The sequence below is a fragment of the Schistocerca serialis genome, chromosome 4 (assembly GCF_023864345.2).
Source record: "Schistocerca serialis cubense isolate TAMUIC-IGC-003099 chromosome 4, iqSchSeri2.2, whole genome shotgun sequence".
NCBI lineage: Eukaryota > Metazoa > Arthropoda > Insecta > Orthoptera > Acrididae > Schistocerca > Schistocerca serialis.
The window spans coordinates 81,790,098-81,815,748 of NC_064641.1; the positions used below are offsets into that span (position 1 = coordinate 81,790,098).

The window sequence follows — 25,651 nt, forward strand, 5'->3', positions numbered from 1 at the left end:
CGTCAAATAGTTGTGTTCAAGTTTTAGTGACTACTGGTCTCACGGATCCACTACCTTTACCTTCCAGCACCTTTATTCCTTGTGAGGCCATAGTGTCAGCGTACTATTAATTACTTATTGGCACATATGTCTTCAGCTATGCATGGACAACAGTGTATGGTCTTCCGTATCAAGTCGACAGAGGCCTGCAAGTGCTGAGTTTTGCTCATGACATAATGCATTCCTGACTGATGATTAAACACTTCATAACACTTCCAGAATCTCTCTCTCTCTCTCTTATAGATAGTGGAATATTTTCTGCTGTACGAGTGTAAAACTAACAAAATCACTGAAAACAATGCCAGTTAGATGTTTAACTTTTTTAAAAAAATTAAGTAATGGATTCTAATCTTGAATTCATTATAAATATGTACTGCATTCGGTATGCTCATGGCAGTCAGTATTTATGTACCATTTCATCCCCTGATCTGCTAACTCAGCGAACAGTTTGTATTTGTTATAAGGTCATTTCATGTCCAATCAGACAATTTTAGAAATGGTCCCCGCGTGGCCATCTCCAGTTGTGTTAAAAACTTTTACCATAGTTGCAAGGCACTTTTGACAACAGAGCCATCAGGCTGGATGTCACTCAGCAGATGTGTATATCGTCGGGAATAAATCATCATGTTTGTTTGACAACATTTTATAAGTTAACTGTTGCAGTGAGAAATCTGCAAACTGGTATTTCTACTCAATTTTTGATTCTAAGTTCAAATATGACATGAACAATGTCAATGAGATAGCAAATTATCCACAATTACTGCTTAAAAAATAAAAAACTTAACACATTCAGACTTACCCCAGTTTCAATCACTGATCTCCAGCTTGCCTAAAACATTTCTGTGTCATTATATTTTTTCCCCAAGGAAGTCGATATAGGGCCACATGATAAACATTAACCTTCAAGCTTGTTTAGTTATTTAGATAGTTGGACGTAAACTGTATGTACAAGTTAATTGTCATATTTCACCAAAGTTTGGGGTCATATATATCAAAACAGAGGCCAAACAATTTTTTTCTAACTAATTTCATTAGATTGAGCAGATTCTTATCTTTTAGGAACTTGTTTTTGCTTGTTGGTATCTTTCATTTAAGGGATATTATTTAGTTTCAAATGTAAGCAACTTTGTCACAGTAAACTGGTATCTGATGTAAATGGATCTAAGATAATCCATTTGCTACGAAGGCCATATAAACTGGATATTATTCCAAAGCTGTGAACTTTATTTTATACACCTGCCTATTCATGGCATTTGACTTCACAAATAAAGAATAACCATTGCATTTATCTTTGCACGCGTTCGACTTAAAACTTACACTGATAATTTATGCTATCTAGTCAAATTAATTAGCAAGCTTAATTACTGTGAATGCCTACATGGAACTTTCCATCCAGTTCCAAGATGTGGAATTATGCCTGCCACAGATCCATGTTCAACTGGTTGCTGCAACTCTTTTTTGAAGAAGAGTCAAAATAAAAAAAAGCCTTCAACCAATCAATGACCCCAACGTCAAGAAGCTTGAAGATTTGACAGAGATTTGTGTGAAGCATGGCCAGAAGCTTGGTACAGCATGCAGAACAGAAGCAAATGCTAAATTCAAATCATAATCACCACCACCACCACCACAATTACATTGTGGTGAAGGTATGAAAGTAGCTGAAGCAGGCATGGTTACGCAAAGCAGAAGATCGCTGAAGCACAGGCTCTTGTCAGTAACAAAACCGACAACACCAGTGGTTTTGAGTTTGATGAAGTGATGCAACCAAGTAAAAGCCATGTGAAGATTGCCAAAAAGTTTAAAAAAGAAAGGGGAATACTTGCACTGTCTGAAATAAAGCAAAGAAACACAAGTCAAATAGTCAAAAGTTCTACAATTTTATGAAGATAGTGAGTATAGCAGGATGTATTGTGGGCTCAAAGATTAAGTTTCTACTAGAATTGAAGGACGGAAGTTCAAGAAGCACCAAAAAGAGCTATTTAAATTCTGTGAATTAAGTCCAAAACAGTATGTTTGTCAGTTGTTCTGGAACACATTCAGTTTCTGTATATACAATATATAAGAATTTCAGCTAATGATAGACAGAATTACACTCAGAGAAGATCCCAAATGCCTCCTCAAAACAACTGTCTGTGGCTTAGAATCAAAAATACTGCATGCTTCATCAATGTGAAAAATAGGTACCCCACCCATACAAATATAGTCAGTGGAGACTTCAATCTACCTTCGATATGCTGGAAAAATGATATGTTTAAAGCTAGCAGCAGGCATAAAATGTCATCCGATATTGTACTGAACACTTTCTCAGAAAATTATTTTGAACAATTAGTTCATGAGCCCACTCAAAGTGTAAATGGTTGTGAAAGCATACTTGACCTTTTAGCAATAAGTAATCCTGGACAAATAGAGAGTATCATGACAAATACAGGGATTAGTGCTGCTAGGCTGAATAACATAACACCCACAACCATCAAATAGAAATGCAAAGTACATCTATTTTAAAAAGCTAGTAAAAATGCTCTTATCACCATTTTAAGAAGTAGTCTTCACTCCTTCTGATCTGATCATGTGTAATGATTTCAAAGAGATAGTATCGACCGCAATTTAGAGATATATACCACATAAATTAATGAGCAAGAGTCTGAATGATTGACTGACCTGGCCTTGTAACATAAAACAAACAGCTGAAAGCAAGGGGGAAACTACAGCTGTAATTTTTCCTGGGGGCATGCAGCTTTCCGTATGGTTAAATGGTGATGGCGTCCTCTTGGGTAAAATATGTCGGAGGTAAAATACTCCCCCATTCAGATCTCCAGGCAGGGACTACTCAGGTTGGTTGGTTGATTGGTTGGTTGGTGGGATTGGAGGGACCGGACTACTAGGGCCATCGGTCCCTTTTTCCACGAACTTTAAACACCCACAAAGAATAGGAACAAACAATGGAGATGACAAAAGACGACACAGGACAAGAAAGACACAGACAGAGACCAGAAAAAAAGGAATTAAAATAACACCGAGTGTGGCAGTGATTGGCTGACCATAGAAACAAAAAAGGAAAAGACAACCACCAAGAAACGCACTAAAAACCCCAGTCTAAAATCGTATGTCAAAGGCCAGATTCAACACAAAAAAAGGATAAACACTTAGATCAAGTGATAAAAACCCCCTGCACGAATAAAACTCAAAACTAAATCTGCCATAGCAACGTCATCTGATAAAAGTGCAGGAAGCGTATCAGGCAGCGTAAACATCTGCCTGAGCAGAGTTAAAAGCGGGCAGTCCAACAAGATGTGGACCACCGTCAAAGCTGACCCGCAGAGACATAAAGGTGGGTCCTCGCGGCGCAATAAATAGCTGTGTGTTATCCAGGTGTGGCCAATGCGCAGCCAGCAGAGGACAACAGAGTCCCTACGAGAGACCCGCACGGAGTGCCACGCAGCGGTAACCTCCTTGATGGTTCGAAGTTTGTTGGGTGAAGGAAGGGTGCGCCATTCTTCACCCCAGGTGCGAAGTACCTTCTTCCGCAAAACTGACCTAAGGTCACTCTCCGAAAGGCCAATCTCCAAGGCTTGTGCACCGACAGCCTGTTTGGTCAGCATATCAACACACTCATTTCCCGGGATGCTGACAAGACCCGGGGTCCACACAAAGACAACAGATCAGCCACAACGGGCAGTAGTATGGAGGGACTCCCAGATAGCCATCACCAGACGAGAGCGAGGGAAACACTGGTCGATAGCTCGTAAACCGCTCAGGGAGTCACTACAGATAACGAAGGACTTACCTGAGCGGGAGCGGATATACTCTAGGACGTGAGAGAGGGCACCAACTTGGCAGCGAAAACACTGCATCCAGCCGGCGATGAGTGCTGTTCATAATGATCCCCTAGAGTAAGAACATAACCGACACGACCAGCAACATCGAACTGTCAGTACAGACAACGTCGTCAGACCCTTGAAATGCGCCAAGGATTGAAAGAAAGTGGCGGCGCAGGGCCTCAGGAGGGACTGAGTCCTTCGGGCCCTGTGCCAAATTAAGCCAAAGGCATGGGCAGGGCACATACAATGGAAGTATACGCAGACGGGCCCAGAAAAGAGGTGGAAGAGGGAAAACCTCAAGTCCAGAGAGAAGACTCTGGTGCGAACCGCGATTGTACACCTTGACCAGGGCTGTCGTTCCAGAAGATGGACGACCGACTGAGGGAACAGGAGATAATAATTGGGATGCCCAGGCAAGCTACAAACGTGTGTAGCATAAGCGGCCAGTAATCATTGGCGCCAGAACCGCAATGGAGGGACACCTGCCTCCACAAGTATGCTGCTGACAGGGCTTGTCCAGAAAGCTCCAGTGGCGAGTCGGATCCCGCTGTGAAGGATGGGATCAAGCAACTGCAATGTGGAAGGTGATGCCAAACTGTAAGCCAAGCTCCCATAATCTAAATGGGACTGAATTAACGCCTGGTACAGCCATAGAAGGGTAGACTGATCGGCACCCCAGGTGGTGTGACTCAAGCAACCAAGAGTGTTAGATGCCGGCAGCTTGTCTGTTTAAGCTGCCGAATATGAGGGAGCCAAGTCAACCGGGTATCAAACACCAATCACAAAAACCGATGCCTCTCCACCACAGCAAGAGGTTCGCCACCAAGATAAAGCCGTGGCTCAGGGTGAACAGTGTGTCACCGGCAGAAATGCATAACACAGGTCTTGGCAGCCAAAAACTGGAAGCCATGCGCTACAGTCCAAGACTGTGCCTTGCGGATAGCGCCCTGCAGCTGCCGTTCAGCAGCTGCAATGACAGTGGAGCTAAAGTATAGGCAGAAGTCGTCAGCATACAAGGAAGCTGAGACAGATGTTCCCACGACCACAGCGAGCCCATTAATTGCAATTAAAAAGAGGCAGACACTTAAGACAGATCCTTGCGGTAATCCCACTCTCCTGAACTCGGGAAGAACTATGGGAGGCTGCACCTTGCACGCGGAAGGAGCAAAGCGACAGAAAATTTTGTATGAAAATCGGGAGCGGACCCTGAAGACTCCAATCATGAAGCGTACAGAGGATGTGATGTCGCCATGTCGTATCGTATGCCTTCTGCATGTCAAAAAAGACGGCAACCAGATGCTGATGGCAGGCAAAGGCCGTACGGATGGCAGACTCCAGGCGCACCAGATTATCGGTGGCTGAGCGGCCCTTATGGAACCCACCCTGAGATGGAGCCTGAAGATCCTGAGACTCAAGTAGCCAACTCAACCTCTGGCTCACCATGCCTTCGACCAACTTGCAAAGAATGTTGGTGAGGCTAATGGGGCGGTAACTGTGCAATTCCAGTGGGTTCTTGACAGGTTTCAACACGAGGATTACGATGCTTTCCTGCCACCGCAACAGGAACTCACCCTCAACCCAGATACAGTTGAAAAGGTCTAGGAGGTGTCGCTGGCAGTCCACCGAGAGGTGTTTGAGCATCTGACAGTGGATGCGATCTGGCCCGGGAGCCACATCAGGGCAAGCTGCTAGAGCACTTTGGAATTCCCACTTACTGAATGGAGCATTGTACAATTCAGGGTGGCGCATGTGAAATGAAAGCCTCCAATGTTCCAACAGCTCTTTCAGGGAGCGGAAGGCCAGTAAGTAAATTGCAGAAGCAGAACTCTGAACAAAATGCTCCGCTAAGCGGTTTGCAATGTGTCAGAGTCAGTACAGACTGCTCCATTCAGTGGAAGCGCAGGTACACTGACGGGGGTCCGATAGCCATAGTCGCCTAATCTTGGCCCAAACCTGCGATGGAGAGGTATGGAGGCCAATGGTGGAGACATACTTTTCCCAGCATTCCTGCTTGTGTTGGCGAATGAGACGGCGGGGTTGCGCATGGAGCCGTTTAAGGGCGATGAGGTGTGCCAATGAGGGATGCCACTTGTGACGCTGGAGTCCTGCCTGCGATCTTTAATCGCCTCAGCGATCTCGTGCTACCACCAAGGCACAGTCCTCCGCCGAAGCGACCCAGAACAACAGGGAATGGCAGATTCTGCAGCAGTAACAATGCCGGTGGTGACCGAGTGAACCACTGCATCAATGGAGTCATTGGAAAGAGGCTCAATAGTGGCAATGAAGGTGAACAAGTTCCAGTCAGCCTTATTCATAGCCCATCTGCAGGGTCGCCCAGAAGAGTGACACTGTGGCAGTGACAGAAAGATTGGAAAGTGGTCACTACCGCACAAGTTGTCACGCACACTCCATTGGAAAGATGGTAATAGGCTAGGGCTGCAGATCGAAAGGTCGATAGCTGAGTAAGTGCCATGCACCACACTGAAATGTGAAGGCACCAGTGTATAAAAGAGAAAGGTCAAGCTGTGCCAATACTTGCTAAATGATGCTACCTTGGCCTGTTGTCACTGATCCACCCCACAGAGGGTTATGGGTACTGACGTCGCCCAGTAACAGAAAAAGTGGCAGCAACTGGGCTACCAGTGCAGCCAGGGCATGCTGCGGGACATCACCAACCAGTGGAAGATAGAGACTGCAGACAGTAACAGCCTGAGGCATCCACACCTGAACAGCAACAGCCTCTAAAAGTGTTTGTACAGGGACAGACACCCTGTAAAGAGAATGAAGGACGTAGATGCAGGCAGCACCAGATACCCTCTCATAAGCTGCCCGGTTCTTATAATAACCCTGATAGCCACGGAGGGCGGGGGTTCATATCACCAGAAAACAAGTTTCCTGAAGAGCAATGCAGAGGAAAGGGTGAAGGCTGAGAAGTTGTCAGAGCTCAGCAAGATGGTGGAAAAAACCAACCAACAGGGTACATGGCAGCCCCACCACAACGGACTGGCTGCCGTGCTGGATATTAGGTGGCAAGTGGTCCATGGTTGTCGTCAGCGCAGAAAGCGTCACTGCAGAGTGCATGGTGAAAATTGCACCCAGGAATGTGCCCTCGCCCAAGAGATGGCAAGCGAGCGGGACTGCAATGCAACGATGAATAATCTGGCTAAAGGTCTCAATGCACGATGGACACAATGCACCAAGTAAGGCGCCCTTCCCCAATTGGCTCACTGTTCAGAATAATTTTGAAATAAGGTGGTCAGACCCAAGAGGGGAATATCACATAAGGGCCGCAACGTTTGAGACTCCTTTTAGTCGCCTCTTACGACATGCAGGAATACTGCAGGCCTATTCTTACCCCCGAACCTGCAGGGGGTGACTTCTCAGGAGGACATCTTTATCAGGAGAAACAAAACTGGTGTTCTACAGATCAGAGTGTGGAATGACAGATCCCTTAATTGGGCAGGTAGGTTAGAAAATTTAAAAAGGGTAATGGATATGTTAAAGTTAGATACAGTGGAAACTAGGGAAGTTCTGTGGAAGGACGAACAAGATTTCTGGTCACGTGAATACAGGGTTATAAATACAAAATCAAACAGAGGTAATGCAGGAGATGGTTTAATAATGAATAAAGAAATAGGAGCACGAATAAGCTACTGTTGTTGTTGTTGTTGTTGTTGTTGTTGCCTTCAGTCCTGAGACTGGTTTGATGCAGCTCTCCAAGCTACTCTATCCTGTGCAAGCTTCTTCACCTCCCAGTACCTACTGCAGCCTACATCCTTCTGAATCCGCTTAGTGTATTCATCTCTTGGTCTCCCTCTATGATTTTTACTCTCCACGTTGCCCTCCAGTACTAAATTGGCAATCCCTTGATGCCTCAGAACATGTCCTACCAACCGATCCCTTCTTCTAGTCAAGTTGTGCCACAAGCTACTCTTCTCCCCAATTCTATTCAATACCTCCTCATTAGTTATGTGCTCTACCCATGTAATCTTCAGCATTCTTCTGTAGCACCACATTTCGAAAGCTTCTATTCCCTTCTTGTCCAAACTATTTATCGTCCACGTTTCCTTCCATACATGGCTACACTCCAAACAAATACTTTCAGAAACGACTTCCTGACACTTAAATCTATACTCGATGTTAACAAATTTCTCTTCTTCAGAAACGCTTTCCTTGCCATTGCCAGTCTACATTTTATATCCTCTCTACTTTGACCATCATTAGTTATTTGGCTACCCAAATAACAAAACTCCTTTTACTACTTCAAGTGTCTCATTTCCTAATCTAATTCCCTCAGCATCACCTGAATTAATTCGATTACATTCCATTATCCTAGTTTTGCTTTTGTTGATGTTCATCTTATATCCTCCTTTCAAGACACTGTCCATTCCATTCAACTGTTCTTCCAAGTCCTTTGCTGTCTCTGACAGAATTACAATGTCATCGGCGAACCTCAAAGTTTTTATTTCTTCTCCATGGATTTTAATACCTACTCTGAATTTTTCTTTTGTTTCCTTTACTGCTTGCTCAATATACAGATTGAATAACATCAGGGATAGGCTACAACCCTGTCTCACTCCCTTCCCAACCACAGCTTCACTTTCGTACCCCTCAACTCTTATAACTGCCATCTGGTTTCTGTACAAATTGTAAATTTGAAAGAGAGTATTCCAGTCAACAATGTCAAAAGCTTTCTCTAAGTCTACAAATGCTAGAAACGTAGGTTTGCCTTTCCTTAATCTTTCTTCTAAGATAAGTCGTAAGGTCAGTATTGCCTCACGTGTTCCAACATTTCTATGGAATCCAAACTGATCTTCCCCAAGGTCGGCTTCTACCAGTTTTTCCATTCGTCTGTAAATAATTCGCGTTAGTATTTTGCAGCTGTGACTTATTAAACTGATAGTTCAGTAATTTTCACATCTGTCAACACCTGCTTTCTTTGGGATTGTAATTATTATATTCTTCTTGAAGTCTGAGGGAATTTCGCCTGTCTCATATATCTTGCTCACCAGATGGTAGAGTTTTGTCAGGACTGGCACTCCCAAGGCCGTCAGTAGTTCTAATGGAATGTTGTCTACTCCCGGGGCCTTGTTTCGACTTAGGTCTTTCAGTGCTCTGTCAAACTCTTCACGCAGTATCATATCTCCCATTTCATCGTCATCTACATCCTCGTCCATTTCCATAATATTGTCTTCAAGAACATCGCCCCTATATAGACCCTCTATATACTCCTTCCACCTTTCTGCTTTCCCTTCGTTGCTTAGAACTGGGTTTCCATCTGAGATCTTGATATTCATACAAGTGGTTCTCTTTTCTCCAAAGGTCTCTTTTAATTTTCCTGTAGGCAGTATCTATCTTACCTCTCATGAGATAAGCCTCTACGTCCTTACATTTGTCCTCTAGCCATCACTGCTTAGCCATTTTGCACTTCCTGTCGATCTCATTTTTGAGATGTTTGTATTCCTTTTTGCCTGCTTCACTTACTGCATTTTTGTATTTTCTCCTTTCCTCAATTAAATTCAGTATCTCTTCTGTTACCCAAGGATTTCTACTTGCCCTCGTCTTTTTACTTACTTGATCCTCTGTTGCCTTCACTATTTCATCTCTCAAAGCTACCCATTCTTCTTCTACTGTATTTCTTTCACCCATTCCTGTCAATTGTTCCCTTATGCTCTCCCTGAAACTCTGTACAACCTCTGCTTCTTTCAGTTTATCCAGGTCCCATCTCCTTAAATTTCCACCTTTTTGCAGTTTCTTCAGTTTTAATCTACAGTTCATAACCAATAGATTGTGATCAGAGTCCACATCTGCCCCTGGAAATGTCTTACAATTTAAAACCTGGTTCCTGAATCTCTGTCTTACCATTATATAATCTATCTTAGACCTTCCAGTATCTCCAGGCTTCTTCCATGTACACAACCTTCTTTTATGATTCTTGAACCAAGTGTTAGCTATGATTAAGTTGTGCTCTGTGCAAAATTCTACCAGGCGGCTTCCTCTTGCATTTCTTAGCCCCATTCCATATTCACCTACTATGTTTCCTTATCTTCCTTTTCCTACTGTCGAATTCCAGTCACCCATGACTGTTAAATTTTCATCTCCCTTCACTACCTGAATAATTTCTTTTATCTCATCACGCATTTCATCAATTTCTTCATCATCTGCAGAGCTAGTTGGCATATAAACTTGTACTACTGTAGTAGGCGTGGGCTTCATGTCTATCTTGGCCACAATAATGCGTTCACTATATTGTTTGTAGTAGCTTACCAGCACTCCTATTTTTATATTCATTATTAAACCTACTCCTGCATTACCCATATTTGATTTTGTATTTGTAACCATGTATTCACCTGACCAGAAGTCCTGTTCCTCCCGCCACTGAACTTCACTAATTCCCACTATATCTAACTTTAACCTATCCATTTTCCTTTTTAAATTTTCTAACCTACCTGCCCGATTAAGGGATCTGACATTCCACGCTCCGATCCGTAGAATGCCAGTTTTCTTTCTCCCGGTAACGACATCCTCCTGAGTAGTCCCCGCCCGGAGATCCGAATGGGGGACTATTTTACCTCCAGAATATTTTACCCAAGAGGATGCCATCATCATTTATCCATACAGTAAAGCTGCATGCTCTCGGGAAAAATTACGGCTGTAGTTTCCCCTTGCTTTCAGCCATTCGCAGTACCAGCACAGCAAGGCCGTTTTGGTTAGTGTTACAGGTCAGTCAATCATGCAGACTGTTGCCCCTGCAACTACTGAAAGGGCTGCTGCCCCTCTTCAGGAACCACACGTTTGTCTGGCCTCTCAACAGATACCCCGTTGTTGTGGTTGCACCTACAGTACGGCTATCTGTATCGTTGAGGCACGCAAGCCTCCCCACCAATGGCAAGGTCCATGGTTCATGGTTCATAGTGAATGCATTATTGTAGCCAAGATAGACACGAAGTCCATGCCTACCACAATACTACAAGTTTACATGCCAACTAGCTCCATAGATGAAAAGATTGAAGAGATATATGATGTGATAAAAGAAATTATTCAGATAGTTAAGGGAGAAGAAAATTTAATAGTAGGTAAAGGAAGAGAAGGAAAAGTACTCGGTGAACATGAACAGTGGGTAAGGGAGGAAAGAGGAAGCCACCTGGTAGAACTCTGCACAGAGCATAACCCAATCATAGCTAACACTTGCTTTAAGAATCATGAAAGAAGGTTGTATATACGTGGACAAGGCCTAGAGATATTGGAAGGTTTCAGATTGGTTGTATAATGGTAAGACGGAGATTTTGGAATCAGGTTTTAAATTTTAATACATTTCCAGGGGCAGATGTGGACTCTGACCACTATTTATTTGTTACAAACTGTAGATCAAAACTGAAGAAACTGCGAAAAGATAAGAATTTAAGGAGATGGGACCTGGATAAACCGAAGAACGAGAGGTTGTAGAGAGTTTGAGAAAAAGCATTAGAGAACGATTGACAAGAACAGGCAAAAGAAATCCAGTAGAAGAAGAATGGGTAGCTTTGAGAGATGAAATAGTGAAGGCAGCAAAGAATAAAGTAAGTAAAAAGACGAGGGCTAGTAGAAATCCTTGGGTAACAGAAGAGATACTGAATTTAATTGATGAAAGGAGAGAACATAAAAATGCAGTAAATGAAGCAGGCAAAAAGCAATACAAATGTCTCAAAAATGAGATTGACAAGAAGTGCAAAATGGCTCAGCAGGGATGGCTAGAGAACAAATGCAAGGATCTAGAGGCATATATTACTAGGGGTAAGACAGATACTGCCTAAAGGAAAATTTAGATACCTTTCGAGAAAAGAGAACCACTTGTATGAATATCAAGAGCTCAGATGGAAAGCTAGTCCTACGCAAAGAAGGGAAAGCAGAAAGGTGGAAGGAGTACATAGAAGGTCTATACAAGGGTGATGTACTTGACGGCAATACTATGGAAATGGAAGAGGATGTAGATGAAGATGAAAAGGGGATACGATACTGCGTGAAGAATTTGATGGTGCACTGAAAGATCTACACCAAAACAAGGCCCCAGAAGTAGACAATATTTCATTAGAACTACTGATAGCATTGGGAGAGCCAGCCAGGACAAAACTCTACCGTCTGGTGAGCAATATGTGTGAGACAAGCAAAATACCACCAGACTTCAAGAAGAATATAATAATTCCAGTTCCAAAGAAAGCAGGTGCTGGCAGGTGTGAAAATTACCAAACTTTCAGCTTAATATGTCACAGTTGCTAACTGCTAACACCAATTCTTTATAGACGAATGGAAAAGCTGGTAGAAGCCGACCCCAGGGAAGATCAGTTTGGATTCCCTATTGGATTCCATACAAATGTTGGAACACAGGAGATAATACTGACCCTACGACTTCTCCTAGAAGGTAGATTTTTCTAGTGTTTGTAGACCTGCAGAAAGTTTTTGACAATGTTGACTGGAATACTCTCTTTCAAATTCTGAAGGCGGCAGGGGTAAAATACAAGGAGTGAAAGGCTATTTACAATTTTTACAGAAACCAGATGGCAGTTATAAGAATGGAGGGGCATGAAAAGGAAGCAGTGGTTGGGAAGGGAGTGAGACAGGGTTGTAGCCTCTCCCCGATGTTATTCAATCTGTATATTGAGCAAGCAGTGAAGGAAACAAAAGAAAAATTTGGAATAGGAATTAAAATCCATGGAGAAGAAATAAAAACTTTAGAGGTTTGCCGATGACATTGTAAGAGAATAGAAGCTTCCAAAATGTGGTGTTACAGAAGAATGCTGAAGATTAGATGGGTAGCTCACGTAACTAACAGGGATCAGTTGGTAGGACACGTTCTGAGGCATCAAGAGATCATCAATTTAGTACTGGAGGGAAGTGTAGAGAGTCAAAATTGTACAGGGAGACAAAGAGATGAATAACGCTGTGGCCGCCCACTTCATACATGATTTTATCTACTGCATCAGCATCCCACTTCATGTCCAACCAACATGGGATGCCTACATCACATGACGTATATTCACCAGGAAAACTTACGTTGTCTGCATTGTCAATAGTAATATTTACCGGCGGCCACAACACAGCTCCAGGTCTCCACCAACGGCCGCCAGGAACCACTAACTGTTCATGTAGCCTGCAGCTTCACCAGAGGTCACAGCTAGCCCAGGAACTACTTCGATACACCAGGCACATGATCACAAATATTTCTGGCAGATACATCCACCAAATGGGCTTTATAGGATGGTGCACTGCCAGCAAAGGGCAGTTCAAAGCACTGATTGGAAGTATACTGAGTTGCCATTCCGGCAGCCATGGCCTGACGCCTCTTCTAGCTGGCTGATCTCTTGCAGATGGACATGGTACAGTCGACGAACATCTTAACATTTTATAATGGTGATCTCTCCCTGTGAAGAGTTAGGTCTTTTCTATTATTATACATTATTTTATATTTGTGACAATCCGCACTTGAGATCGAGTCTCTTGTTCTTTTGGAGATTGTATTATTGTTTCGTTTTGGTGAGTCTAATAAACTGTTTTCGGACTTGTGTTTTCTGCATTTCTATTCTGCTGGTGCAGATAATTCTGTGGCGAAGAGTTGGTTTAAGAGTTTCCTACACTGTTCCGTTGTTGTCCACTATGGCAGACAGCATTCCAGGTATTGATGAACCCTTAGTGCGAGTCATAGTGCTGTTGGAAAGTATGTAACAAATGAACAAGCTCATTATTCTGCAGTTACAGGGGATGTCCACTCTCCCCTGTGGGGTGACTATGCAAGGGTCCCACTCAGCTTCCCCGCTTCTAGGGCTCCATGCCGCACCCCCTGCCTTTCCCAAGTTCGACAAATCCCTTGAGCCTTGGGGGACTACTTGACTCATCTGGAGCACCACTTTATTGCTCATGATGTCACAGGTGACAATCAGCATCGCACATCTTTTCTCGTCTATGTGGGCCCAGAAGTTTATCACCTTCTGCAACAGTTGATTCCCGATGCAGAACCTCGTGCTCTCTCCTCCAAGGTGTTGACTTCTAGCCTATTGGACCCAGGTCTATGTGGCGGTGGCATGTCGGAAGTTGTTCTGTTGTCAGGGAATGGATTTCTACACTGCAAGGTCTCTCCCATGACTGTCGTTTTTTCTGTGGTAATCCCCACTGCAAGCAATCTTATGGTTTGGCTCTCATTTGTGATATGATTCTTGTCCATGCCCCAAATGATACCTTACAGACTGATCTTCTGAAGCTGAAAGATACCTCTTTAGATACCTGCTTATCCATTATCTATGCTCCTGCACAGTCCTTTTGCTCTGCTCCCATGATGCAGTACCTGGCACAGGTCGTAGCCACCCCCGCGACACCGATTCACATATCACCACAGCAATTGCCTTCATCTCCTAAATGCTATCCCTGGCTCAGTGTAACTACAGCCAAATTGAGGAGGAGGCCTTGGCCATAATCTTTGGGCTTAAGAAATTCCACAATTTCATCTACAGTCGCTTCACCTTATGCACTGATCACAAGCCCTGGTCTCATTGTTCAGCACTATATCCGCCATCCCCACAAGGACAGCTCGCAGCCTCCAGCACTGGACATTGTTCCTCATGGAATATTCCTATGACATCCATTTTTGGGCCACAACTCTCCACGGCAATGTGGATCACCTCTCTTGTCACCCGGTGGGTGCCAACCCCGAGTTCGATGTTGACCCAGTTGCCTGTTTCCACCTGGATGACCCTGCTGTCAAGGCAGTAGCTGATTTTCCACCGGATGCCTAGCTAGTCGCATGGCAGACGACCCGACACTCCAGGTGCTGATGCACCACGTTCAGGATGGGATGGCCATCAGACTGTCGTCAGCTGCCACAGCCAGAGGTCTGGCCTACTGGCACCACTGCCAGGATCTGTCTCTCAGAGATGGGGTTCTCCTCATCTTGGGTGGTGGTGATTGTTGGCGAGTTGTGTTGCCACCCTCTCTCCACCAACAGGCCTTGGAGCTCCTGCACGTTGGTCATTGGGGGATTGTCCTGACAAAATGGCTTGGTGTCCCTGTTGTCAATGGCACCAGTCTGCACCCCCTTGACGCTTGTTCCCGTGGTTTCCTCCTCCTTCTCCTTGGTCCCATTTGCACTTGGATTTCACAGGCCCATTCCTCGGCTCCCCCTAGCTTATGCTGGTGGATTGGTGGATGCAAGCAGTTGGTTTCCTTATGTCTCCCGCATGTCCTCCACGACATATGCCCATACCATCCAAGTTCTTTCCTGCATCATTGCAATTGAGGGCCTTCCGAAGACGTTGGTGACCGACAACGGCCCTCAATTTAGCTTTGCTGTATTTACCTCCTTCTGCACCTCCCTGGGCATCCAGTTGATTCATACCGCTCCCTTTCATCCTGCATCTAAAGGATTAGCCAAACGGTTTGTCCAGACATTCAAAGTCCAGGTGTCGAAATTGTATTCCTAACACTCCCTGGGTGACGCCCTTACCATCTTTCTTTTCTTCTACTGATCCACTGTTCAGGATGGGTCATCCTCAGCTGAAAAACTTCACGGCCGCCCTCATCGGTCCCCTTTGTGCCTCCTGTTTCCATCTTCTCCCCGCCCAGCTCTTCCGTGTTCCACAATGGCCCCATTTTTCTCTGCAGGATCCGGTTTGGGTGAGGGTGTTCACTAGCAATCGTTCCCGGTGGGTCCCTGCCAGGGTTTCATCGCTCATCAGCCGCGCTATGGTGGCAGTCACCCTCAATGATGGTACAGTATGCTGGAAGCACAGCAACTAGCTTAACCCCCGGTGTGGCCCGCAGGTGGTTCCTCTGCCATCTCCACGGCTGTCAGTCCTCGAGGATGACAGCGCTCCTCTCCCAGCCCAAACACTACCTCCGCCATCGCCACCGATCACACCCCAGGCAGATCCTCCAGCAAGGGTCCCTACACCCATGGACTTGGATCCTGCACCTCGACCGCCCCCGATCTCCTGTCGCTGATGGCCCTGGGGCCCAATATTGAAATGAGCCTTCCACTCACCCCTGGAGGGTGGGAGCTGGGGAGGGAGGTCTGCTGTGGCCGCAGTTTATAGATTGTAATGCCTGCTGCACAGGCATCAGACTTCACGTCCAACCAACACGGGATGCCTGCATCACAGGGCGTACATTCACCAGGAAAGCCTATGTTGTCAATACAAATATTTACTGGCAGCCACAACACAACACAACACCAGGTCTCCACAAACGGCCACCAGGGACTGTTACCCATTCGCGGAGCCTGCAGAACAGCTTCACCAAAGGTCGCAGCTAGCCCAGGAACTACTTTGATATGCCAGCATGCGATCACAAATAGTTCTGGCAGATAACTTCTGTCAAACAGGCTTTATAGGGTGGCGCACAGCCGGCAAAGGGCAGTTTGACGCACTGTTTGGATGTATACAGAGGTGCCATCCCAGCAGCCACAGTCAGACGCCTCTTCTAGCTGACCAATCTCTTGCACATGGACTTAGAGTACTTGACGAACATCTTGATATTGTAGAATTGTTTTACAGTGATCTCTGCCCGCGAAAAGAGTCGGGTCTTTTCTATTATTATTTGTTATTTTATATTTGTGATGATCCGCACTTGTGATCGAGTCTGTTGTTCTTTTGGAGACACTATTATTGTTTCGTTTTTGTGAGTCCAATAAATTGTTTTATGACTTGTGTTCTCCGCATTTCTATTCTGCTAGCGCATTACTTCAAATACACTAAGGAGATTCAGATGGATGTAGGTTGCAGGTCAATCGCAATGACTATTAAGAAAATGGACTATACAAGGGATGTAGATATACTGAAGACATATAAACCACTACCTTGTTAAAAGTAAAATAAAGAGAACATAATCAGAAGTTATTTCTGTTATGCAGTATAATGAACAAATCATAAAACACTACCAACTGTTATTGGTCAGCTGTTAAATGCACATAAGGTATAATATCAATGACACTGAACTACATCAACTTTAAAAATTCATAGATATACAATTAATCTAATGATTAGTTTCTATACCATTAGATTTTTTAACGTGTAGTGTTAGATCACTGTCTCCAGTACAATGAAGCAGAAACAATCCACTCTGTAGGGCATGTTAACACTCTTCATTCTCCAGCATCTCAGTGAAGAGCTTATCCAGACGGGGTCTCTTCTGGGGTGGGGTGAGGGAGGGGGGGGGGGGGGATGTGGATCTCTCTTTGGAGTCTGTCTTTTCTTCTTTGGTTTCAACAAATCTATTCTTCTTTTTCCTTTCTTTCTTCTCCTTTGAGAGCTCCAGTCTTATTTTCCCCTCTTGCCATAAGCAATAGTCTCTTTGTGGAAACCTCATTTCCATTCACCTTCAACCTGTTTTCACACCATTGCCGAGATCGTTCTACTCCCGTGTAACATAAGACGTTGAAACTATAACAAGTAATTTAAGTGCCAGTAGGTTTAGGCATGTCACACATTTTTGGGGGAATAGGCAAGTGCAAAGCAGAAGACATCTTAAAAACATTGTGATTTTAGTGTCATTTAGATGCATGGACCCAAGAACATACATTAATTAGAAATATGAAGTAACAATGTCTCACTTGTACTAACAAATAATGTCATTAATAAACTTGAACAGTGAAGAGCACGCACCATGGTAGATTATACAAAGGTAGGTACAAAGCTCTGAACTTTAATTACAAAGGTAAGTTGGGAAATTATTGTATAAAATATTATAAGAATGTGGATTTGCTTCAAGTAAAATGATATAATCAGAGCGTAAAGAATTTTGCAATTTGAAATGAGGAAGAGTATAGGTTGACATCTAGGTATTGTCAAGTGAAGGAACCTCTTCGAACCAATGTAAGGGGAAAAATAGCAGAAAAGTTGAGGAGGTGCTATCAACTGGTTTAAAATAGAAATACAGAAGTGAACATGCATTACAAGCAGGTAGAAATAAAATGGCGGATAGAGAGATCCATGATAGAGACTAATCTTTGCCATCGGCCAGGTACATTTGGGAAAGAAATGGTCTGCACCGTATATTGGTAGGGAATTTGTATGAGGCACTTTCACATGAATAAAAATAAGGCTGCACAGTACCTACCCAGAGAAAGGGGGTCAGCAATAATGCAAAAAGACGATTTAAAAAATTGAAGTGACAACTGATCACACCAAAGATGAGGTTTCCTAGCTGGTCATGATAGATAATTTTCCTTATTACATTGTATGGATCTCCATGCATATTAATGCAGAAACATTTGAAATTTGGATGTGTACTTGAAACAAAGGAGGTACAGTCAATCTACGATTCCTCTGAAACAGGAAAGTGTAATGGAAGTACATAGAAGAGAATATATGCATGCAAAGAAGTTAGAATCACTTAAAGCAACCTGATCTCTTAAATGAGATAAAGTACACCACCTACCGAACGAAGTTATGAAAAAAAAACCATGGTGTAAGGCTTAAATATGACATGTGATGTTTATAACGAACAATGTACTTTTTTCCAGGCTTCAAGACTTTGTAACCAAAAGTCTAAGAAGCTGACCTTGCCAAAGTAAGTTATTGAATGGGTCACAAGTGGTGGATAGTGAATGTTCCATCAGATACGGTGGACAGCTGTGAATACAGAATAAGCAGTCCAGACCAAAGCAAAATAAAATAAAATCCACTTTGTGTCTGTCTTGCAGCAAGCAGCAAAGTGGTCAGTGACTGTTCACCAGTGGTGCGGATGAAATTTATATTCTGGAACTAAACCTTCCAGTCTTAATTATCTCAGTTCACTCAATAAGTCTACTCAACCCCACCTGATTCCAGATACAATCACCATGAAGCATTTTGATAATCACAATATTACCTCAGGCGGTCAATCCACTGCCATTATTACTGGCACAACTGGTCTTTCAGATTCTGGTGCAGCCAGGTTAAAATGAAATGTGATTCAACAGCAGAAGTCTGAGTCCTCTGGCCAATTTAAAACCAACTCAAACGCATTTTTTGCAACACTTGACATACAAACACTTTTGCAACCGAGTAAACTTCATAAATTGGGAAATACATTAAAAGAACAGAAGATTCGAATTTTGGCACTTCAAGAAACACAAATGACGGACACCACCACCATAGATTTCGATAATTATTGCCTTTTTAAAAGAAAAACTGCTAAAAAATACTTAATAATACACCACATCTGGGAGTTGCTTTTGCAGACTCCAAAAATATTTTAAATTCAATAAAGGAGGTAAAACCCATTAATAATAGACTTAATGACAATTTCTCATAAATGCGCAAATGAAACATACACTTTAACTAATGCCCATATGCCAGTAAAGGAGGATAACCATAAAAAACCAGAAGTTAATGAAGCTTGGGAAACATTAGAAAGCATCATCCCAAAAATTCCCTCAAACCATGTTAAAATTTTAATGGGTGATTTTAGTGCTCAGTTACATAAACAGAAAAAAATGTAAGAAAACAGTGAATGGATTTCCTACGCATAAATGGACAAAGCAAAATGGCCAAAGACTTGTTGAAACGTGCAAAAATTTTAAACTTTAAATCATATGAACACATTTTAAAAAGAACCCTTCTAAACAAAAAAAAACTTGGCAGGCACCCAATACATTCATTGGGGGATTTCAAATCAATCATGTAGCAATTTCATACCCTCACTAAAAAGAAATTTTAAATATCCAAGTTAGGAAAGAGGTTAACATTGATTCTGACCATTATTTAACGTGAATAAAAGTTAAACTTCAACCTCAAAAACTCTTCAAAACAAAAAATGTTATCCCAAAATGTGACATTGCTAAAATAAGCCCAACTCTAAAAGCAAACCTGGCAAAAAACAATCCAACAATCGGCAAAGCCTAAAAGAAAAGCTCATCAAACAGCACAAAATTTAATTCCACATTGAAAGAAACAAAAACACACTTGGTGGAATGCAGATTGTGAAACAGCAGTTAAATCTAGATATGAGGCATTCAAAAAGTGGAAAAGTAACATAACTGAAAATACGTACAACACCTTTCTAACTGTAAGAAATGAAACATCTAAATTAATCCAACAGACTACAAGAAACTACAAAAATGCTTAGCTTTTACAAATCAAAAAAGACTTCATACAAGAAACTTTTATAAAGCATTCCAAAAACAAAACTAACCAGTTACCAACCTCAAAGTTCTGTTTCAAAAATTAAAATGGCAGTTTGGCTCCTAACAACCAGGAAAATTGTAAGGTACTTGCTAATTATTTTGGAAAGTATTCAACTGTCCAGAACCAGTGAACAAATTCCAACCACGGCGAACTGATAACACCAACCCTTAATCCTAAAGAACCAGACAAAATCTAAATAATTAAACAAATTAGGAGACTTAAAAACAATAAAGCATCTGGAGAAAACAGGATAATTACAGAACTACTAAAAACAGTTGGCCCTAACACTATAAAAGAGATCATGCAACTAATAGGACATATCTGACAAACAGTGAAAATACCTGAGGACTGGATCACTGCCCTAATTCATCCACTCATAAGAAAGGGGACAGAAATTATGCTAATAATTACAGAGAAACCTCTCTTCTCCCGGTCACATACAAAATTCTCCCACAGTGTTTACTTGATCGAACGCAAGAACAGTTAGAATCTAAAACTGGTGAATACCAAGCACGCTTTAGGCCAAATAGATCATGTCCTGAACAAGTTCTGAATTTAAAACTAATCCTTAGGCACCAAAGGATTTTTGGTAACAATACTGTATGTACATTTGTGGAGTTTAAAAAGGCCTATGACTCAGTTGCCCGTGAATCTTTTCCAAATTTTAAAGGAACAACAAGGGCTAGATAACAACACACTAACACTGATTAAAGAAACATTAACTGACACTAACTCTAAAGTTAAATTCATGGGGGAAATTTCTGAACCATTTGATATAAATACTGGTGTCAGACAGGGAGATGGGCTCTCCCCGTTAATGTTTAACTGTGTTTTGGGAAAGGTAATTACAGAATGGCGAGAGCAAAAGTTGAGTCAAAATATAGATTAATCATTCAAGTTAGGTAGAAGTAATATTAGAGCAGATTGCATCGTCTTTGCAGATGACCTGACAATTTTAAGTATGGATATTACCACAGCTCGAAACCAAACTGAAATTCTTAAAGAAGTTGTGGAAAAAGTAGGACTACAAACATCATTCGAAAAAACGGAATATATGACATGCAACAAACAAGCAGCAAGGTTTTTGAACACAAAATATGGAAAATAAAAATGGTTTCTCAGTTTAAATACTTGTGAAAAATTATGTATTTTTTTAATATGTTTTTTTCTTAAATATAGTAAATTATGAAATGGAGTGGAAGTCAATAATGAGGCACATAAACAAAATATGTGCTGAGTATACAAAATAGATAAATACTAATAGGCAATTTGGCATGAAATCTTTACGTTGAGTGCGAGCATATGTAGTGTAACAGGTCATTTTATCAAATCCTCTGCTCCACTATTAATATTCTGGTGTGCTACAAATAGGTACAGATTTGGAGAATTATTGTATATTTCCTGCAGCTGCAGCTGGAAGGGACCAACTGTCACATTGGATGGCAGATACAGGAACTGTTGATATTTAGCAGACAATTCTGTGAGGCAGGTTTATGACACCGCTCACAAGTGAGAAGGCACGGTCCAGTAGGCGCTGTATACAAGTTTGAAGTAATCAGGGCAGCACAGGGCCCTGATATGCTGTGAAGAACCCATCTGTAGCAGTTACAACAGTGCCAAGTGTAGGAGCTGAAGCAGGCTGAGGCATACTGACTTAATTATTAAAGAGCATTCCATTTGTCCCCTCCAGAGGAACTAAATTGGAGGAGTAGGGGAAAAAAGTATACATAAGTGAGCCCGGAGATTCTGTCCATGTCTACAACTGGAGAGAATTACGACTGCTTAAGTAGCAGGCCAACCACAATGACCTCTGGTGATGGATATCAACAATCAACCAGCCTGCTGAAACTATCACCAACCTCTGCTGCGTGTATGCGCATAGCTTTGGTGGGGTAGCCACACACCTTAGAGCTGCACCGGTATTCGGAGCAAGAATATTGTTGGCCTCTGCTCTCTGGGTAACATTGTCCAGCAAACTGCAAGCCGCTATCCACAAGGGTGGAGACGGGGTGCAAGCTGGCGGCCTCCGGGATGCAAAGCTGCCTGCGGTCACTGAACGAGCTGCCCTGTTTCCCTTTTGTGCTCTAAAAGGGGTCCACAAGTTGCATTTGATGGACCAGTCAGCCATGCCCTGGGCTAATGGTGCAGCCAACACACATGGTAGCCACTTAGTTGTGGCATGAGTAGGAGCACTGTGTCTGCAAGGCTGGATGACTAGATGCCACCATAACAAATTCTGGCACTGTCATTGACGCTGACCCACACCCCCATGCTGTGTCGCTCCATCACCGTTATCAGCGAAAGGCCAATTGTGTATTTTTGATCCAATAAATTTAATGACATACTTGCCAGCGTTTCTCTACATGCTTCGGCATGAATCACCTCTCTCCCCCAAACCATACCTCTCAATTGTTCTGACATATTACAATCCCTGAGTTCGGGGTTTTAGAAATTCATACCATCTAAAGTGGATCGTAGTAACTAATATATGTTAAGCAATGTGGAAAAAAGGAGCAGATACTGTGCACCCCGGGTTATATTTGTACAGAGGTTGTGCGAGCAGCAGAACCGTGAGCAGCGACAAGTCTTAAGCGGATCAGCACCACTCGCTTGCTGCACAAGGATACGGATATGCTTCGACACTCAGTTGGTACTGTCATGGATAGCTTGGAGTAAGAGGGCACCTAATATCAATGGGGACTTGAAATAAATGTATCACTTTCTGGTGTAAAAAGGTGGAACTTTGATGTATGGCCTGCAGATCATACACACAATACTGAGGCGAAAGTTTACATTATTTCGAGTTGTAATTAAGGGGATCTGTTGTCATGAGAGCGAAAGAATTTAAAATATAGAGAAGTGAATCTTAAGGGTTCGAAGTTTATTTCATAGCTCGAAACAGTCATTCTGATCTCATACTTTAGCATCACCCTGCAAACAAACAAAGCCCGAAGAAGAGAAAGTTTGTACATAGCAGTAGGACAGTGTAGCTGGACTACCAGAACAATTCAATTCATAAAGGCGACTATACATAATCAAAAAAAAATGTAAAGGTCAGTAACAGATCCAACATGGCTAAATGTACCAAGTGCAAGCAGCAGCTGAATTTCATCGGTATTTGGATTTATAACATTACACAAGCAATTCCCTCCCTTTTTCTGTCATGTGTGCTACCTCATTTATCTTGTCTATGTCATATTTGAACACACCACCAAAAGTTGAGTAGAAATACCAATTTGCAGATTTCTCACTGCAATAATCAACTTATAATATAGTGTTGTCAAACACAATGACTTATTCGTGATAATACGCACATCGGCTGAGCAACCTCCAAGCTGACAGTTCTGGTATCAAAAGTACACCATATCTTGAGCTAAAGCTTTACAGAACTTCTGTTAAGACGTGCTTGCAGCTATGGTAAAAGTTTTAACAAAAGTGGAGATGGTCAGGTGGGGATGATCATTTCTAAAATTGGCTGATTTGATGTGGAATGAACCTATAACAAATACACACCATTTGTTGATTTAGAAGATCACCGGATAAAATGGTACTGAAATACTGGCAGCCATACAAATACTGATTCACATGAACTTAATACTGAATGCAGTACACATTTATTATGAATTCAAGAAAGAATCCGTTACTCAATTCAAGGAAACCATTGCTGAACAGGTAACTGGTGTTGATACCAATGATCTTGTTATTACTACACAAGCACAGCTGGATATAGTCCACTACCTGTAAGAGAAGCAAGCAATTTTGGAAGTGTCATGAAGTGTTTAACCACCAATCAGGAATGCATTATGTCATGGGCAAAACCTCAATGGTCCTGTCTGAGAGAAATTCTACTGTTTATATTACTTCATGAAGCTGCACAGAACTGTGGAGAGTTTAGAAAGCTAACACAGTTCAAAATATTTTTTCTAGAAAACAACGTGTAATATTTGTGATTATACCTATTGTGTAGAAACTTTGAAATGTGTTGTAAACTTCATGAATTGCAATGAGCCATAGACATTATGTCAATTAAACAAACAAAGCTCGGTTTCATGGTATGTTAACCCCTTTCATTAATTCATCAAGATTGTAAATGGCAAATGTGATGTCACCGAAACATTGTGATGTCTGAAATGTGGGAAGTGCATGTGAATCCCCTGTGGACTCCAGCAGCCTGGTTGGCACTAAGCCCTGCATGTATATCCTGTCCTGTGTGATAGTTCATTTGTTGAAGCAAAATTTGATAAAAAATAAAAATGAAGACCATGTTTCTCAGTTTATCAAGTATACAGAACCAAAATCCATCTACTGAGAGAATATCCAATTCCATAAAGCAAGTACTCACTAACCTACAGTTATTGCTACCAAATAACATCAAAGTCATTTTCTCTCATAAAGTAAATGTGTACCATATTGGAACCAACACTCAAAAGTTTGTTTTGAATAACACTCACTTCAAAGGCATGATCCTTTTACAGATTGCAGGTACTCGTCTTCCTCTTATCTAAGATCTAATCTGTCTGTAATCCAAAGAACAAGCCAGGTTCATGGAGGGGAAAGTGGGCTTTCCCAGAAGAACATCTTACCTTCTGTACAGGATGACTAAAGAATCAATTTCATCAAACAATGGAAAATCCAGGATGGAATGTAACAACACCAGAGAAGGAAAGTTGCTATTCACCATATAGCGGAGACACTGAGTCACGATAGGCACAACCAAAAGATTCACACAATTATAGCTTTCCGCCATTAAGGCCTTTGTCAGCAGTAGACACACACACACACACACACACACACACACACACACACACACACACACACACCTTGCACACACGTCTGCAGTCTCCACTTTTCAGCTCTCTGAAGTTGCGTTTGTGTGTGTGTGTGTGTGTGTGTGTGTGTGTGTGTGTGTGTGTGTGTGTGTCTACTGCTGACAAAGGCCGTAATGGCCAAAAGATATAATTGTGTGAATCATTTTGTTGTGCCTATCATGACTCAGCATCTCCACTATATGGTGAGTAGCAACTTTCCTTCTCTGGTAAAGAATCAGTTTCTGTATAGCAGTACAGAGCAGTGTCTGGTGATTTATGTAGACTCTGTTGATGTGCATTTCTTATAACTGTTACATTAGTTACTAATTTCTGTACCTCATATGTTGCTAACACAGTTTCCAGGTGCGCCTAAGCACAGCAGTGCCACTCGCTGAAAAGGTGTGCTGCAGTAGTGTTTGTATAACCCTGTGAAACAGCCTTTACGTGCTCCTAATGAAGTTGTGGGTTAGAGAAAGCTCCTTAAGTTTACCAACAAACTATAGATTTGCAATTTAGTGTGTCACTTGTCATTTTTCCCTTAAAATGCTAGAGTCAAGTAATGCACTAACAAGGTCAGATTTGAAATTCTTTCATAGTTAATTTTTGTAATGTCATGGTCTGTACAGGTAAAGAATTATGAAACCAGTGACTAAAATCTCATAAGCAACTACCAATTTGCGTAAAAAATGTCAAAAATTAAGGAAAAATTTGATACAAATATGATTACAAACTTTTCCCCATTACACATCCCATAAATGTTAAATATTGTCGAAGTGACATGATTGTAGTCAAGACAGACATTACTGGCACTGTTCTCTATTTTTTGCAGCTAGTTGCAGCCTCAGGTGATCATCAC

General features: G+C 42.2%; 1 long non-coding RNA gene across 1 annotated transcript in view; it reads right to left on the bottom strand.

Moving 5' to 3' along the window:
* The window catches only part of LOC126473242 (uncharacterized), a 218,221-nt gene that overhangs the window by 143,800 nt on the left and 48,770 nt on the right, over positions 1-25,651 (bottom strand). The window lies entirely within an intron of this gene.